Consider the following 13,090-nt stretch of genomic DNA (forward strand, 5'->3'; position numbering starts at 1 on the left):
CGAGCAGTACCATCCTCAAACCCTTCCGCTATACTCCCCTCGTAAATAACGTGAGCCAGGTACGTTTCAATTTTTCACAAAGACTCACATCATCAATCTTTTTGCTTGTGATCCATGGTGCTAAGTTTCAGGACATGTAATGCAATCCAGATGCGTGAATTTGCACGTGTGTATAGCGTTATACACATTTAGTGAACTGTTCTTCATTAGTAGTGATATTATAACTTGATTTGTTGTATATAAAACAACTTTCTCAAAAAGCTTTGCGGGCGACATGTTTATCCTGATGTAATCTTTACTCTATGACATTCAGATATATCACTTAGGCACCCAAGGGATGCTGTACATGACAGCTCTAGAATTGCTTTTTATTATTTTCTATTTATATATATATATATGGTCCGAGACATGATGATGTATGTGTATGCAATAGACATACAGTTTGTCATTCTTTTTCATAAATTTTTTTTTGAATCATTTATTTTCCCCTCAAAAGATTAGATATTTTGTATCTTGCAGATTTTAGAAACCTTTCTCTTAATTATTATTTGGTTTAGAAAATTTCTACTAATTTGAATTAGTGAACGAATTTTTATTTAAATTCCCACTTGGAATGATTCCCCGGAAAGTGACCCCTGGAGGTTCTATCAGAATTCCGTCGGAACTTCCAACGGAATTCCGTTGGAAGATGTTTTTTTTTATTTTTAGAGTCCTACATTAAGAAAATCATTATTATTATTATAAAATAGAATTTTTGTCATAGAAATCTAACTAAAAAGAATTTTATTTTTTATGAAATATTTATCAGCAGAGCTATCTATCTATTTATAGATTTTGCCCTGATCAGGTCTGGCGATTCATTCCCTATTAGGGCTAAAAATTTTGAAAAATCCAGGGGGCACTTTCCGGGGAATCTTTCCAAGTGGGTTGAAAAAGAATTTTAAATAAAAAAAATTTGTTAAGGAAAATGCAATTTTGTTTAGTAAAAATTTTCGTAATTTTTGAAAAGAAAACTTGGATTTTCATTAAGGGAGCTTTTCAAACCAGATTTGACCTCCACTGCTGAAACTGCATCGGAAAGAGAATATGGTGGTTGATATAAAAAGGAAAAAAAAGAAAGAAATTTCTTTCTCTCTGTGTGTGTTTGTATATTATTGTGTTGAGCCAAGGAGTTATTTTCAAGACAATAAAAGAAAAGAACAGTAGTTTCTTTTCGACCTTTTATATATATATATTCCCCCTTACTTTAAGCAATAAACTTTGATCATCTAGATTTTTTTTACTTAAATATTGTTTAAAACAATTTTGAAATGAATTTTTTCTAAAAATAAAAATTTCTTTTTCGTGTTTATACCCTGTTTTTTTGAAAAAGCAGATATACACTCATTGTGTATATAATATGAGAATATAATTTCGAACATTGTGGCTTATTTAGAACAAAGGGATAGCCACAGAATAAATGAGAAGGTTTCAGAAATTTGCAGAAATAATGAGGTCGAAACTGAGAAAGGGAAGGAAAATTTACGACATCAAAGGGAATATGAGTATATATAGAGTATAATAAGTAAAAAAAAAAAAAGTTGGAAAAAGAAAAGATAGATTTACATAGTATTTATTATACCTTATATATCGAATTTACTGTCAATTTCCTACAAAAAGTATAACATACTCCTTCGTTCTTTTTTAAAAATCCATATATAAAAAAACTCATTATTTACTCAAAAAAAAATGAATTCGGTTGGAAAAATTACAGTCATTAATTTTATAATTTTGAAAATATTACACAATATATATTATAAATTATAAAATAGAAAGTAATTTTTCTTTAATAGACTTCTCGTTTTTTTCTATTAGTGTTCAATAAAAAATACTTTGGAAAATTAGTTAAATTTGTAATGTAGTGGAAAAAGGGATTATTTTAATTAAGTTATTCATTAGCAATAGTATATTAATTTATATACATTGTTCACAATCCTGTATAATAATTTAAATGAAATTTAAATTAATTATTTATTCGACTAGTTAAATTTATACAATATATATATATGAACATGGTTAATTTACTTTGTTTCCTTTGAAACAGAAAATTCATTCAACATACTCAAAGAGAAAACTTGATTAAATTTATGAAAAAAGAAAAAAAATTTACCAGTTAATTATATCTATTTTTAATTTTTAACATTAAACAAAAAAAATTAAAATATCTATTTATTAATATACTACTGAGTACAGAGAAAGTTTCCTTAAGAAAATATTGAATTCCTAAAATACTTTAAGTAATTTTTTTTATATAATATTAATAATAATAATAATTTATATGTTAATTTAAATTTCAAGTTTTAATATAAAAATTTTTGATATTTCTATATACAACAACATTGTTGTATCATTATTAATTTTGCTTTTCTTTTTTTTTTATCTCCCGCATATATAAATTTTATACTAGCTCTAAAATTTGTTTTTTTGCATTGACGTCGCTGACTGAATTGTTTAAAAGTTGGCTCATAGAAAAAGTAGGGCACGTTGCCAGAGTTTCCTGACCGACAATAATGAGGAAATGGATGGAAGACCGATATAAAGGACATTGTGGTTTTTCTAGAGATTGTGGATTATTGATCCACACACTCGAGCGTATATGCAATTTTTAGTGACATTTAAATTTTTTTAAGTCATTTAGAAATTTTTTTTTTTTTATTTTCCATTTATAAAAATTCTTTCTCCAAAGTTAAACGCTCTTGACAAAATTTATATATTAAATTTCTTATTGTAAAAAAGTATAAATACGACTTGAAGTCTATTTCACTCATCATTTTTATAATTGTTTGTATCAAATAAATATTTATTTGATACAAATATTTACTATTTGATACACACAAGTAATCATTATTTGATACAAATAAATATTTATTTGATAAATAGTGAATAGATTATTTGAATGAAATAAATTTTTATTTTCCCATCAGTTGCGAATATATCTGGAAATAATATTATTTCTATATTTTGCGTATGAAAAACAATAAAATAATTTTTCATGACAAATCATTAATATTTAGATGTGCAGAAAATACCACCTGGAATAATGAAAATTTAATAGATCGTTTGTGAAATTGAATTAAACATTAATGTTGAAAAGTAATTAGAGCAATAAACCTCTCAGTTCAATTATCGGAATTGCCCGCTAGTCACTCAATAATTACACAAAATCAGTTGCTGCATGCCATCGTTAAATTTCAAAATCATTGCAGGGAAAATCACTTAGCATGTCTAGGAGAGGAGGAGAGAGAGAGAAAAAAAAAAACATCTCTGGCATTCGTGTTTCGTTGTGAAATTTTTTTGTGGGCATTTAAAAATTTAAAAAAAAAAAATCGCATATTTATTATACATTCTCGCGACTGAAGACGATTCGATGGAGAGTTCAATTGCACAATTCCCGGTTGATGCAGACACACACATACACAAGGCTATATGTTAGTATAGGTTTCGCATAAAGGCTATCCTCGCGCAGAAGAGTCGTATTCCTCTTCTTCTTTTCTCTCATATATATTTATCTCCTTTACCTTTACTCCTCCTGGTACCTTCTTTTTCCTTCCCTCGTCGTCTCACACACATCTCGACTCCGTACTGGCATCCAACATCTTCCATTCCACAGCATGCCAGAGTACTACAGTCACTGTAGTCTCGGACCTGTTTGTCGGATTTGGAACTCAGTTAGCGCTCAAACGTCGTCAAGAGCGCGCTTTCTCTCGTATGTTTTTTGAAAATCAATTTTATTTCATTCAACCTGTGATTTGTGTGGATTTTTAGTTGTTGTTGTTTTTTTTTTGTTGAAAAATTGTGTCCTCTAGAGACTTTAATTTAATGAAAGAAGTTTATTTTGGATTTTTTTTACTCTATTTGGATTAACCTCAAGTAGGATTCAACATTCTTCGAATAAGGTAGATTAAATTATTGATTTTTCATACCTGAATTTTTTCTCCTTATTTATAATTCAGACAAAAATAAATCAAAGTCAATTTTCTTTTTGATTATTTGTATTATTTTTTTGTAATTTATATTTGAAGAGAAAGTGCTTTGAAATTATAGTATACAATCGATTATATTAATAAATTAAATAAATATCCAATTTTTTCAAAAAAAAGTGTTCTATTTTTGAATAATTAATTTTTATACTTTTTAATGAATGTTAAAAATTTATTTTATTCAAATTACTTGAATCAAACAAATATTTTTATCATATAAATATTTATTTCTATTAAATAATTTTTGTTTGATATCAAATATTTGGTTCATGGAAATATTTATTTAATATATAATATTTTCATGTAAACGCTATTATTTGAATTAAATAAATTTTTTTCAGTCTAGCATTATTCTTAATCAATAATATACTCACTTTTAAAAAATTAACTCTGAAGAAAATTATTTTTGAATTTTGTCTGAAAAATTGTAATAGTAAAAAAAAACGGAATTTTAGCGTATGAAGGAAAAATTTTTCTACAATTCTTACAATGAAATTTTTCTCTTTCTCTCTCAACTATTGCTTTTATTTAAATTTCTTCCTCGGGAGTTTTTCTTCTTCATATACTCATATCATTTACCTAAAAAGTGAACAGTGTTCCTTGGAAAATTGACAAAACAAACTTTTTGAATTCTCTCAAATTTAGATTTAAACGAAAAGGTTGAATTCGTTTATATTTATTTATATTCCTCATAATAATCATTTGATATCCATCACTGTTAGAAAAAATTGTATTTTATTTAAAAATTTTTTAAACTTGAATCAAATAATTTTTATTTCAATTTAATAATTATTTAACCAATTATTTCTGTATTTAAGAGAAATAAGTTTTAATTAACTCAATAATAATAATATTTATTAATAAATAAATAAATAATAATAATAATAATAATAATAATTAATTATATAATATAATAATAATCTACAATAATAATAATAATATTAATAATAATAATAATATTAATAATAATAATAATAATAATAATAATAATATTAATAATGCCTGTATCACATAAATATTTATTTGGTACAAACAATTATTATTTGGTGCAAATAAATATTTATTTGATACACATAATTATTATTTGATACAAATAAATATTTATTTGGTACAAGTAATTATTTTTTGATACAAATAAATATTTATTTGGTACAAGTAATTATTGTTTGGTACAAATAAATATTTATTTGTATGAAATAAATAATAAATAAATATAAATAATAAATAAATAAATAAATAATAAAATAAATATCAAAATATTAAAAATACACTGTTTTCTAATCTATTGGGAAATAGATTAGTGTGAAAAATTGATCGAAATGGCAGACGGTTGACCTTATACATATACTTGAAAGTTGCATTGTTTGAAACTATTATATATTATAAAAAATGAAAAAGAATATATATATTTATAGTATTTAATTTGAAAAATTTCTCAAATTCTTTTTTGATTGCACAATTTTAACTCTCTGGCTGATGTGACAATTCGTGTATATAATTTAAAATGAAAATTTCAATTGTCTTTTATTATTCCTTAAATTATACCTAATGATTTATAATTATGTGACCATATAATTGTATATGATTAATATTTTATAGTGTTGATGTTTACATTGCACAAAAAGTAATTGTATATAATTTTTTATCACACAATTATTATATAAACTTTTTCTTAACATTAAATGACATTTAATTTCTATAATCGTGGAGGCTCTTTAACTTTTTATTTAATATATATATATATAAAAGCATTGCAATTTCATAATAGAAATCATATTTTTTTGGGGGAAAAAAAACCCGAATATTATTGATTTATTAATTTTAAAAAAAATATCTATGATGACATTATATCGAAAATTCACTCGCCATATATAAGAATGATGTGTAATCTCATTCTTTTGAAGTCGTTGTTTACGATCTTACTTTTAACGACTTCTGACTGTATAGTGACGTTGGATTATTTGATATGTCACTCTAAGACTCGCTTTACTGCAAGCAGTCATTATTCTTATGTGTATATCTGATTCGCCCGCTTCTCCTCTTGTTTCATATGAAAAAATGCTTTGAAAAAAAAAAAATCCTCCAACGAGAAAAATGTGAAAGAAAACTAGTACAAAAGAAACAAATTTATTTTATTCAAATAATCAGTTTCTTGACTATCAAATATATATTTATATCAATTATTTGGTAAATATTTATTTAATAATAGTCGATTATTTGAATTAAATAAATTTTTTTCAGTTTAGAAAAATTGTTATTTACAAAATTGAATATAACTTGGTATTAAAAAAAAAAAAAATTAATATCCAATCTGATATCCATAAATTTATCTTATAGTAAGTTGCCAACTATACACAATTTCAGCCTTCAATCCCAAGTAAAATCCGTGATAAATAATCCGCTTATGCGGTAGGTATCTTGATACAAATCTTGGCATTTCTCTCTCCGGGCGGACGATGGAGTTTCATCCGCATGAGATAATAGGAAATGGAGGGGATGATAAGCTACTGTAATCGACTTGTCGCTGACTCGGCGCGACATTATATTATCCTAAAGATGATGATAGGAATATAAGATTAGACAAAAAATAATAAATTTATTTTTTTAAAAATTCTTAAATAAGTTTTTTTTTTTGTTTCTTATTTTTTTTATTTTTTTTTTCATGAAAAAACTTTTAATTAGCCTGGGTTTTATATATATATATATATGTAAAATAAGTATAATTATATACCTGTAAGTATAAATTTATCTCAGAATGTTTTAATCTGAGCAAATGAAATGTTTTACGAGGGAATGAATTTCATATTTGCATTCTGAATTGCCAGGTATTCTCTTTCGGGATCGTTTTTGATCCACTTGGGGAAATTCTTAATCTCCTTTTGCTCCTCAAACTCTTTTATAGGAAAATCACGACGCGAATATCTCATTTAATAATTTTCCTTAAAACTTTATTTTTAAATCGAGTGGAATTGATTTGGTACAAGGTTCTTTTTTATATGAATTATATTCTTTTGTTTTATAAAGAAAATTGTGATTCTGTGAAAAAATATTATAATTATTTATTCTATGGAAATACAATGAGAAATGATTACAACTTAAAAAGGGAAAAAGAATATAAAGATGTCAAGGTTTTAAAAAAACCATTAACAAGATTGAGTTATTGAGATTATCGCTGAACATCATCAGAAAAGAAAACTTGCGGTAATTTAATTACCATTTGTAAATTTTTTTCTGTATGTATTTTTCCCTTTTTTAAATTATAATTTTTTTTTGTGTATTAATTTTATAAAGTGGAATTTAAAAATTCTAATTAAATTTAATAATATTCAAAGAAAATTAATTTTCGAGATTATAAACGCAGACAATATCGCTTCAGTATATATATAGGTAACACTCTAATCCGATTATTCGTTTCTCTTTCTATTTTGTAAGTTAAATCTTGACTTTCTTTTTCGTGTTTTTCTCATTGCCATCTCTGCTATCATGTGAAGAGAGAAAAGAGAACATTGATAAAAGTTCCGCATTTTCGGTTGGCATATTTCCAACAAAAAAAAGAAAAAAAAGAAAAAAAAAGAAAATACTACCACTGTTTTTGTACTTTTAAATGAATCACTACAGATTTTGTAGCACACTGTTAGTTCGTTCTGGAATTTCAATACATTTACCTGATTGCCATGTCAATATAGTAGTAAATACAGTAATATGGGTTTGGCCATTTTCTTATCGGGGAGCTTATAGTCTGGAATTGGTTTATCTCGTTTCTAGATTTTACTCTATTGTTTCTTTATGCAATAAATTAACTATGTTTACCCATAGGAAAAATGAATGAAACAAGAGTTCAATTTATATAGAAAATTTTATTTCCAAAAAAAATTGGAATAGGTACAATTTGTGCAGTGTGCGAAAATATATTTTGAATTAGAAAATTTTAACTTATTTAAATTAGTCCCACTTGTAAAGTTTCCCCGGAAAATGGAAATTCCACAAGAATTCCGTCGGAATTTCATCGGAGTTCCAAAAAATTTCCAATGAGATTCCGATGGAATTCCGATTAATTCTTTTTTTAATTTTTAGAGTCCTACATTAAGAAAATAATTATTATTATAAAATAGAATTTTTATATAATAGAAACTTTACTAAAAAAATTTATTTTTTATGAAATATTATCTTAGTGTATGACTCAAAAGATTAAAAAAAATCGGATTTCCGTTGGAATTTCGTCGGAATTCTGTCGGAATCCCATCGGAATTTTTTTTGGCATTCCGATGAAATTCCGACGGAATTCTGATGGAATCTCCATGGGGCACTTTCCGGGGAATCTTTCCAAGTGGGGTGATACTGAATTTTTTTTCAATTAGTTAAATTTTACTAATTTGTTAGTAAAATAAAAATATTTTTTCTACTAGCAATTAGTTAAATTTTACTAATTTGTTAGTAGAATAAAAATATTTTTTCTACTAGCAATTAGTTAAATTTTACTAATTTGTAATCAGTTTTTTTTTTTTTTTTTTTTTGAAGTGTTGTATGTAATTTTGGGGAACTATTTTTCTTTTTTCATTTTAATAATCGTTTCTATAAAGCCCGCGTTTGTTAAGATCCATACTATATATAATAGAATTACGGCTTGATTGTGCAAACTAAGCGCTGATTTCAGTGAATTAGATTAATTAATTTATTAGTATTATTCTTGTTTGCTGTTAGTTGCGAAAAATAAATTGCTGAATCACTCACTTAACAATCAGTGAACTTATACATTGATGCAAAATTATTGCGCTAGTATAGTGTTTAATAGAATTAAGCCTATATTCCTTTGCGGGGTTCATTATAAACAATTGGAGAAACTTTTGCAGGTATCAGTGTAGTTTGTGCAGTGAAAGTTTTCATATTTTAGTTTCGAAAATATATTTTATTAAATATATATTTGTTTATTGATATATATTTTTATTAGTATATATTTTTATTAATATATATTTTTAATAATATATATATTTATATTAATTTATATTTTTATTAATATATATTTTTAATAATATATATTTTCATTAATATATATTTTTAATAATATATATTTTTATTAATACATATTTTTTTAAATGAAAAACTTAAAAAAATTTATAATGAAATTTAAAAAAGAAACAAAGATATCGATTTCCTTGTCAGTTCGATAAATATAAACTGTTTTGTTATAAAAAGTGAAAAATTGTTTAGCGCACTTCCTTGATATGATTTCGTTTATTTTGTAGTCAGTCACGAATGAGATTTGACTTTCCTATAATATAAACAGAGCTCATCTTCATCAAAAAGAAAGAAAAAAAAAAATGCTAGACTTTCACAATTGGAAATCACGCGTCTGAAGATCGAAACCGGTTATGTGTAAAGACAGATCAAAGAACTTAAAACATTTTCAAGAATATTTCTCCATAAATATAATATATATATATATATATATATATATACAATTCAAAATTATCGTCACACAAAATTTTAAAATTCACTTCTATTACTAGAGAACAAATTTTGGAATTTATAAAAATTAAAAAAAAAAAATTTTGGAAATATTGAAACTTAATTTTTATTTTCTTTTAGTAGGGAAAAAAAGAATTGTTTGGTTATAATTATTTTCTCAAAAGGAATTTCAATTCGTTTTTCATTTTCGGATGATGCATTCATTAACATTTAAAAGACGTTTTTATGATTTTATTTATGTCAACTCATCATCATCGTTTTACGTGGTAGGTGTTTCTGACGAAGGTTTTTTTTTCAGGGGGGGAATGTCTTTGAAGTTGCAATGCACTTCAGGTTGTAGGCTGTACAATGTGGTCGGTTTGTGCCTCCGTATATATATATATATATATATATATACATATATAAGAGGTCGATGCTTGTCAGCATCGGGAAAGTGTGTCAACGAAAGGTCAACGTTTAATCGTCTTCTCTAAGGATTCTTGGGGGCAAATATTCAGAAACAAAAATTCCATTTTTTTTTTGCTCAATTTTTATAGTAGATTGAATAGACGAAAAATGAGACATAAAATTAAAATACCGAAGTATTTCTTATTAATTAATAATTAATTTATTATTTAATAACTATTTATTATTTAATAATTTATTATTCAATAACTATATATTATTTAGTAATAATTTACTAATTAATAATTTACGAAATATTTTCATTGTTATGAAAATGTGAGGAAGGTCTTTTTTTTTTATCTCCCTTCGAGAATCTTTTCTATATTCCATAAATAAATATAACTCCCTGTTAGATAGTGAATTTCACGCGAAGTAGCACAGTGAGATAATGCAATCCTAGAAATTAATTAATGCTGATTTATCAGTGAACATATACGTAACAAGGAAGGTTTATCATTTTCTTATCTGACAAGAACGACTAATACAGTCACCTGCAAATTAAATTCTTCTCTTCTGTAATAATAATTAACCAAAAAAAAAAAATTTGAAATTTCCGTTACGATTTTTTTCGAAATCTGTTTGTTGCAAAGGGGATTTAAAATGAGACTAGTTTTCTGTTTTAAGATTAAATTAAGTTTGGTTGCAGTAGAAGATTTCCATTTTTAATGAAACCTGTCGCGTAGCGCGCGAAACTTTCGTTTCGTTTTTTTTTTTTTTTTTTTTTATTACTGTCTCCGTTTTTTTTATATATCGTGTGCTGTACGAATTCCATATCAGTGCAGGCACCCAAAGTAAACTTCGCAAGAGTAAAGTTCTCCTGCAATTACTGATGGCTTCCGTCGTCGCTTCTGAAAATCATCTGCTCAAGGAAACTGGTCACGTTCTGGGACAGCCAATCGCTGCCAACGTCTCGTCGCCTTCTCCCGTTCTTTCTAAGGTTGCTGGATTGAGGACGGATTAGAAGACAGAGTCCATTAAGAGACGTTTTTTTCCCGAATCGTTCGACTTCTCCATATATATATACACCATATACCAAAGACAAGTCTTTGCACTTTTTTCTGGTTTCAGAATCGATTATTGATAGAGCATTAGATTCGAATTGTGCTTTTAAAACACGAAATGACATTTCGAAAGTCGAATATACACTTTAAGACAAAATTTATTTGAATCAAATGAATATTTACTTGGGCCAGATAATTTTTATTTGAATTTTATAAATATTTACTTGAATCAGATAATTTTTATTTGAATCAAAGAAGTATTTACTTGAGCCAGATAATTTTTATTTGAACCAAATAAACGTTTACTTGAACCAGAGATAATTTTTATTTGAATCGAAAAGGTATTTACTTGAACCAGATAATTTTTATTTAAATCGAATAGGTATTTATTTGAGCCAGATAATTTTTATTTGAACTAAATAAATGTTTACTTGAACCAGAGATAATTTTTACTTGAATCGAAAAGGTATTTACTTGAATCAGATAATTTTTATTTGAATCGAATAGATATTTACTAGAACCAGATAATTTTTATTTAAATCGAATAGGTATTTACTTGAGGCAGATAATTTTTATTTGAATCAAAGAAGTATTTAATTGAGCTAGATAATTTTTATTTGAACTAAATAAATGTTTAATTGAACCAGAGATAATTTTTATTTGAATCGAAAAGATATTTACTTGAACCAGATAATTTTTATTTGAATCGAATAGATATTTACTAGAACCAGATAATTTTTATTTTAATCGAATATAGGTATTTACTTGAGCCAGATAATTTTTATTTGAACCAAATAAATGTTTAATTGAACCAGAGATAATTTTTATTTGAATCGAAAAGGTATTTACTTGAACCAGATAATTTTTATTTAAATCGAATAGATATTTACTAGAACCAGATAATTTTTATTTAAATCGAATATAGGTATTTACTTGAGCCAGATAATTTTTATTTGAACCAAATAAATGTTTATTTGAACCAGATATAAATTTTATTCGAATTAAATAAATATTTACTGAAAACCAAATAATTTGTGAGTCATTTAAATGGTATTTGTTTTAAATACAAAAATTATTTGTTTAAATGAAGTTTATTCAATTCAGTTAAAAATTATTTATATTTGATAATAGTAAACCGATTATTTGAATCAAATAATTTTTTTTTTGTGAAACGGAAAAGTGGCAGAAAAATTAGTCTTTATTACTTTTTAAAAAAAAGAAACTTGTTCATTAGAATAAGAATATTTGTCTTGCCTAAATTAAACAGAAAATGGAGTTATTATTCATGAGTATATAATTACTCTAATCTTGTGGCAACAAATGTTAAAACCCACCGCAAAATAACCGAAAAGTCACTATATATAGTAGTTGTAGAGGAAGACTTAGAAAATTAACTCACTTGTGGTTTCGTCATCTTCAAGTCGTGTAATATTCCCATAAAAAAATAATTTTTAAATAACATAATTATTCACCGTTTGATAAACTTTCTCCCCCTTTTTTTCCCCCCCCAAAAAAAAAGATTTATTAATTCACAAAAAAAATTCAATATTACTTCATTGTAATTATTTCATATTATAATATTATATCTAAATCTTAGGAATTTAAAAATTATATAATTTTAGATTTTACCTTAATAGTAAGATAATTAAGGTTATTGTGACAGACTTCACTTTTTTCTAAATATATATCTGATAGTAAAAAAAAAAATTATAAGCGCGCCTTCAAGACATAATAATTTTTAACGATCACTTTCCATAAAAAAAAGTCTCCGCTTCGCTTCACTTTCATCTTCCGACCTTAAGAATCATTCAGAAGAATGCAATCGCGCACGCCTCAAGCACATGACCTCTATACTTGACCCATCTAGAAAGTAAAGACTTTAAGAATTTATAAATAAGAAGAAAAAAAAAATATTGCTATAAAATGAAAGTTTTCACAATAATCGAATTTTTCAATTGAAAAAGAATTTTCCCTATCGAAAATTGTGTCAGTACTGCTGCGGTAATGGTATCAGTATTGTTATAACTTTGACAATTTTTGGTATAGAAAGAAATTTATTTGATTCAAATAAAATCGAGTACTTGTATATATCAAATAAATATATTTACTAGAATCAAATTATTTTTTTATTTGAATTCGATAAATTATATTTGGACCAAT

At 25.3% G+C, this 13,090-nt stretch overlaps 1 protein-coding gene across 3 annotated transcripts in view; it reads left to right on the forward strand.

Annotated features, from left to right (window-relative positions):
• LOC127276575 (putative polypeptide N-acetylgalactosaminyltransferase 9) overlaps positions 1-13,090 on the forward strand; it is a 125,211-nt gene that overhangs the window by 26,535 nt on the left and 85,586 nt on the right. Inside the window, exon 1 of one of the 3 annotated variants that reach the window (XM_051297106.1) lies at positions 3,709-3,935. The exons of the other annotated variants lie outside the window; for them this stretch is intronic. The gene's annotated coding sequence lies outside the window, so the exon portion shown is untranslated. Of the gene's footprint in view, positions 1-3,708; positions 3,936-13,090 lie in introns of those variants that run through there. 3 annotated transcript variants of the gene reach the window in all.

This window comes from Leptopilina boulardi, unplaced genomic scaffold (genome assembly GCF_019393585.1).
Source record: "Leptopilina boulardi isolate dan_hultmark-lab unplaced genomic scaffold, ZJU_Lbou_2.1 LbouV2_150, whole genome shotgun sequence".
Classification (NCBI taxonomy): domain Eukaryota; kingdom Metazoa; phylum Arthropoda; class Insecta; order Hymenoptera; family Figitidae; genus Leptopilina; species Leptopilina boulardi.